Source organism: Chiloscyllium punctatum, chromosome 43 (genome assembly GCF_047496795.1).
Source record: "Chiloscyllium punctatum isolate Juve2018m chromosome 43, sChiPun1.3, whole genome shotgun sequence".
Classification (NCBI taxonomy): domain Eukaryota; kingdom Metazoa; phylum Chordata; class Chondrichthyes; order Orectolobiformes; family Hemiscylliidae; genus Chiloscyllium; species Chiloscyllium punctatum.
This window is the reverse complement of record NC_092781.1, coordinates 48334657-48341325: the sequence shown is the minus strand read 5'-3', so window position 1 is coordinate 48341325 and position 6669 is coordinate 48334657. Positions and strand designations below refer to the sequence as shown.

General features: G+C 41.3%; 1 long non-coding RNA gene across 1 annotated transcript; it reads left to right on the top strand.

Moving 5' to 3' along the window:
• The first annotated feature begins 4055 nt into the window (after nt 1-4055).
• LOC140466525 (uncharacterized) lies at nt 4056-5814 on the top strand. The gene is made up of 3 exons (XR_011955224.1): nt 4056-4111; nt 4591-4753; nt 5355-5814. It is a non-coding gene; the product is annotated as an uncharacterized lncRNA (long non-coding RNA).
• The last annotated feature ends 855 nt before the right edge of the window (nt 5815-6669 follow it).

Here is a 6669-nt window from a genome sequence, read left to right as displayed (position 1 = left end):
ACTCTGAGGAAAGAAACCACCTCTGACATTTGTCGTATATCTGTCACCCTTCAATTTAAAGCTACGTTCCATATTGTGAACCATCAGAAACAGAGGGAAAAGGCTCTCACTATCTACCCTAACTAAATCTCTGATTATCTTGTATATCCCTATTAAATGACCTCTCAACCTTCTTCCCTCTAACAGTGTCACATCCCTCACACGATCTTCCCTCCATACCAGGCAACATCCAAGTAAATATCCTCTGAATCCTTTCCAAATTGTCAACATCCTCTGCATAATGCGACGACCAGAACTGTACTCAATACTCCATGTGGGACGATACCAGAGTATTGTACAGTTGCATCATAACCTCTTGGCACCGGAACGCTATACCTCTACCACAAAAAGCTAACTCACCAACCCTATCCATCTGGATGGTAACTTTCGGGGATCTATGTACAGGCACACCGAGATCTCTCTGCTTATCCCCACCACAAAGACTCTTACATGTAGCCCAGTATTCTTTATTCCACTTGCTCCTTTCAGTGTGAATCACCTCACACATTTCCGTGCTCAACTCCATTTTCCACCCGTCGGAACAGCTCAGCAGCTTATTTATGTGCCTGTGAAATCTATAACATCCTTCAGTTCTATTCACAACTCCACCGACCATGGTGTATTCGCAAAATGTCTAACCCTTTCCTTTATGCCCTCATTCGTAGTCATTCATAAAAATAAAAACCACATTGGGTTCAAAACTGATCCTTGACGTAAGGTACAAGACTTGAAACTGAACTATAGGATGATCAATTTTCAACAACAACCACCCATTGTCTTCTTTCAGCTAGACAAACCCAACCTCATAATCATCCGCAATCCCATGCCTTCATATAGTGTACAATAGCCTACCTTAGAGAAACATATTAAACATTTTGATGAAATCCATATACACCTTAACAACTGCTTTACTATTATTCGCCTGTTTTGTCCCCATCTCAAAGAACTCAATAAGGTTTGTGTGGCACGAAGTAACCTTCATGAAATCGTTTTGAATCTCGCTCATCAACTTATTCAGCTGTAGTTGATTGTAAATACAACCTTTCAATTTCAATTTTTTTTTCCTAACACTTTACCCAGAACCACAGTAGGGCTCACTCATGTATAATTACCTCGCTTGTCCCTACTCTCCTTCTTAAACAAGGGGACAACATCTGCCATCCTCCAATATTCTGGCACTATTTCTCCAGGCAATAATAAATATAAGAGCAGGGGTTCACTTCTGAGGCTCTTTGAGCCAAGGTCTGACTTCATTGGAAATGTCGTGAACAATTTTGTGTCTCTATCTAAGGAATGATATGTTGAGCTTGTAGGGCGTTCCCAGGGGATTCACAGGAATAATCACAAGAATGAAGGGCTTGTCATTTAAGAAGGGATTAGAGTCTCTGAGAATGTGCACAATTGCGTTTATCAGCATGATAGAGAATCTCATTGTAAGTTACAGAAAACCGAGAGACATAGATAAAGTTGGCATGGTGAATAATTTTCGGCGAGTTGGCGAGATGAACATTCGAACGCACAGCCTCAGCATGAAGGGATGTCATTTTAGAACAGAGAGTAGGATTTTCTGCTAGAAGAGTGTGGTGACTCTAAGGAACCTATTTCCACCGAAGGCTATTGAGGTAACGTCATTGAGTGGAGTGAAGACAAAAGTAGATTGGTCTGTGAATCGCAAGGCCATCAAGGGTAAAGGGATGGAGTCAGGACATCAGGGTCGAGACTCTCTCAGCAATGACTGAATGGTGCAGCAGACCTGGTAGGCTGAATGACCTACTTATGTTCCTATAGCGAACGGACTTGTGGTCTAATGCGATAATGAGGCAATACACACGGGCCCACTTGCAAATACAATTTAAGAAGTCACCCTACTGGGAAACTTTCTTTAAGATATAACCTTGGCCCTGACAGTTCGGGCTAGTCATTGTTCCAATTCCAGCATTGGACGAAGGACTTCTTTTTTTTAAAAAAACTACTTAATAGTTTACAAGCAAATAGAGAATGATTAGAGAAAATAACCACTTCGCAGTTTCCGTTCTGCGAGGAACTACCCATCACGAATTTTCTGAAGGCCAACTGTTAATTTGATTTTATGTCCGTCTTCGACTGAAATGGGCTGTCCTGTGATACATGGAACTAATAGCAGAGGTAGGCAGCTCTGAAAATTCACTGCCTGGTTCATCAGATGTGCACGGTCCTAGTTACACTAGAGGAGGTGGCAATGAGCTTAAATCACGGCAGTCCATGTAATGTTGGGAAACCCGTCATGTTGTTCGGCAGTGTACTCCATGATCTTGACTGAGCAACACGAAATTATCCTTTATTTTTCACCTCTCATATGGCCCCTGCTCCCTCTTTTGCTTTAAAGTAAATTGCTTTGATCTTCTTTGGAGGTTTGGAATTCTGAGGAATGATCACCCGTTTTGAATAATTATCTCTGATGCTGTGATATTTGCTGAAAGTTTTCAGCAATGTCTGTTTATCTAATGATATTCTTTTGCCAACCTAATAGAGCATGCAAAAAAAATATAAAACAGTGATTACTCTTCCGAAAAAAACGGAGGAAATCAAATCTAACATTGACAAACGTCTCAAAGCTGCAGCACTGACAATCACAAATTCTCTCGCCCTCCATCTTTGATTACCCAAAAACCTCAGGTAGTATCAGTTTGGAATATGGATTCAAAACCCACTTCTATAACCGATGGATTTTCAATTCAATCAGTTCTAAGACGATGTATGAAATTATTTCTCCAATGCGAGTCTCATTCGTGGTGATTATAAAAGGAATCAATTCCTCTCGTGTAAGTTTCCAGAAATGTAGTCTGAATGTTGGTCAGTTTCAGAGGAAGTTTCAGGGCTCAGTTGGAAGCCAACCTTATTTTCACTTGGTAATTATAATGTCAAGGCTTACAAGAATATGGATGAAATGTTAGAAAATGGAATCAGAACAGCTCGGTGGTTGTTGTTTTCTTTTACTGACAGTTTGGAAACAGCAACAATTGGTTGTTTTGCCGATAGTGTCGCTAAAATTGAATGATTAATTGGAAAACATGCCAAGTTGTTCACTGTTCATTATGAACTTGGTCTGTCCTCATAATTGCGGCATGGCGATGTCACGCTGCCCCTGGTAACACCATCCTTATCCACAGGGGGATCTAATTGAAGGTTGATGCAGGGTAGAAGGAGATTTAGTCCACTTTTGGATCCATAAAATAACATGTTTGTTGCTGACATTTAGGTGACACTCTGATCAATCTCCCCTTTGCAATGCTGACGATCCTCCCTCTTCAGCAGTGGTTTTTGAGATGGCCTGGTGGCTCAGTGGTTAGCAAGGTGTCTCCAAGCGTCAGTGATCCTTATTCGATTACAGCCAGGGGAGCTTTCACGTTCTGCCCGCATTGGTCTGGTTTCTACCGCGTGCTTCAGTTTCCTTCCATATTCCAAAAATTTGCAGGTCCAGTAAATCGGCTATGCTAAATTGGCAATAGAGTTTAGCGATGTGTCAGTTAATTGCATTCATAAGGGACAAAATGATGTGTGGTCGGGGAATTGGTTTGGGTGAGCTCCTCTTCATAGCGTCGTTGTGGATTTCCTGGGCCAAACGGCCTGTTTGCACATTCTGGGAGTTAAACCATTTGTGGAAATTAAAGATGTTAATAAAAAAAAGTGGACGTATCATATGATCACATTGGGACACAGTGTTCTTTTAAAGCTTACAATGTTGGAAAATTCTTACGTACCTCTCCCAAGGACTTGCACTAATTGATTTGAGCATACTTAAAAAGCACATAACGCCAGTTTATAGAGATCTAATCTGTCAGACGTTAACCTGATGTGTAATTTTTAACTTGGTCCACCCCAGTTCAATATCAACTCCTCCACATCATCATTTGAGATCATTAATAAGAGAATTGGTCCTATTTGTCAATCAGAGAATTGAAGGATGGATTAATATTGGAAGCTGGGTCGATATAAAGTCGCACCACTGACACAAGTTCACAACTCAACTAGATTGAGGGACAGCTGTACTTAGATGGACAAGATCACTCAAAGATGAGTTTACTCATGCAAGGTATTATTTTCCTTTTGGACTTCAGTGATGGGTAGACAGATGGAACAGGACAGACAGGAATAGAATATGGTGTTTCAAATGAAACATGTGATGGTGTCTTTGAGATTTGTGATTTGAAGTGTCTCCAGCCACGATAGAGAGGAGTTGTGAGGCATCCTCACCCGAACTAACCCCGATTCGTTGAGGGGTTTTTCTGATTTTTGCCTCGGTCTGCTCTGTCATTTCCCCTGATCTGGGAGGTGATGGAGTTCCAAATCCTGCCATTCCTACTCTGTACTAACTGACAGTAGCTAACAGGTCGCAAAACTGCGCAGAGTCATACTGCACAGATTTAACCTGGAAGTTTCAATCTGGATCCTTCAACATACGTAGCCTCATGATTACATGTCGATATTTTCCATGAAAGTTGTCTACTTTTAACAATAGTAATTATTATCTTCTTTTTGACACTTTTCCTGTTTTGAATCTTTGTTTTCAAGAACGATTTGTTTGGATCAGGGTGGATATTTATGTCTAAGGGATGTTACGTCTCTGGTTGAATCAGCTTCAGCTGTGTTCAACTGCAGCATTATGAGATGTTCTGGGATACGGTGATCATTCAGTGAGGGAGTACAGGAGGAAAGAGTTCTGTTTAATGTCACGGTAAGCAACATTTGCAGGTCCTGTGAATATCGGGTCTCAGTCCAGTTGTTATTTCCTTAATACTCATTCACAGGATTGAGCGCTTATTGATTTGGTTGATGTTTATTGTCCTCTCCTCTTTTAAACATGAGGAGGTGGTGATGACCTTGTTAATCGCACAATGCTATGAGGAAGTGTAATGCAGGTTTTGAACTCAGTGACCCTGAAGGAGCAATGATTATTTCCAAGTCAGGTTGTTGTGTGCTTTGGACGTGAATTGCAATTGGTCGTATCCATCTACATCTCCTGCCCATTCCTTCTATGTGGAAGTGGTTGTCCATTTTGGAATATGTTGTGCCAGGATCTCAGGCAAATTTCTGCAGTGCATTTTGCAGACAGTACATGTTGCTGCTGCAGACTATCGGTGGTGGAAGGCATGCATATTTGTGGAAATGTTGCCAACTGAGTAGGCTGCTTTTGCATGAATGGTTGCAAATTGTCAAATATCCGTGGATTCTAAAAACGTGTTACGGCGCACAAAAAACATAACATGGATTTCACTGTACAGATGCAGCCAGATCTACGTTTTTCATGCAACTTCTGCTTCTTTTTTTGTTTACAGATTAGATGTTATGCAGTGTGGAAACAGGCCCTACGGCCAAACAAGCCAACACCAACCCTCCAAAGAGCAACCCTAAAGTTATCCCTTCACCCAACACTTTCGGTCATTTTGCATGGCCAATTCAGCTAACCTGCACATCGGAGGACTGTGGGAGGAAACCGGAGAACCCGTAGGAAACCCACGGAGACACGGGAAAAATGCGCAAACTCCACACGGGCCCTTTCCCGAGGCGGGAATGTGAAGCCGGGCCCCTAGCGCTGTGAGGTAGCAGTGCTAACCATTGTGCCATCGGGCTGCTGAGTGGATTTGGAACTGCACCTGTCTGGACAAGTGGGGAATGACACGTCATTAAGGCTCACTTGTCCCTATTATATCGTGGACAGGTTTTGGGGACACAGGGGGTGCATTCATAGTTTTAACATTACCAATCTCTGTTCTGCTCTTACAGCGACAGTATTTATGCGCGTTTTTTGAATGATGATTTATAAATTGAAATTGAAATTTGTAAGTAAGAAATGACTTTGATTAAACCTAGAAAACAAAACAACAATTATTCCTTCAGCAGTATACGCATTTTGAATAAATGAAGACATTGTATAATGACAGTGCCTCCGCACAAATAATGATCACTGTCCTTTTTCAAACTTATTCACATTCATAATCTCGGCGGTGACATCCGCACGCTGCAACCCATGCGATTATACAGCTTCTAGTGGCATTCATTTGCCCAAGGTGGATGTATTGATAAGTTTTCGGGTTGTAATAAAAAAACGTTGACTTTCTTAAGGTGAGCTTGAATGAACTCGAGACGCACAGCGCAATGACAGACTCAGAATAGAATCTTTATGACTCTGCTCTATGTGTAAGTGTAGCACTGCACAACAGATCAGTCTTTGGCATTTAATGTCCTAAGCGTGTTCACATTTTTGTCTGTATCAAAATTATCTTTTGTGATCGGCATTTTTTGCTGAAAAGTTTATTTTACGCTGTCTGAATCAGAAATATCAAGTCAGCTCAAAGTCAACCTTACACTTTTCAAAGGCCTGTGGCATTACACGAAGAGATTCTGTTAAAGGGGAAAGTGAACACAGTTTTCAGTGGAAACCCAAACAGAAATTTCTGGAAAACATCAGGAAGTCTGAGAGAATCTATGGAGAGAAACGCAAGATAATATTTTGGGGTCGGTGACCCTTCTTCCGAACATGTGGGTCTTGGTTGGCTTTATTCATAGATTGAAAAGATATCACAAGTTATAGTGGTTAAATCGAAGATACAATATTTTCACATTCACGCCAGAGGAATACTGTCATCAAAT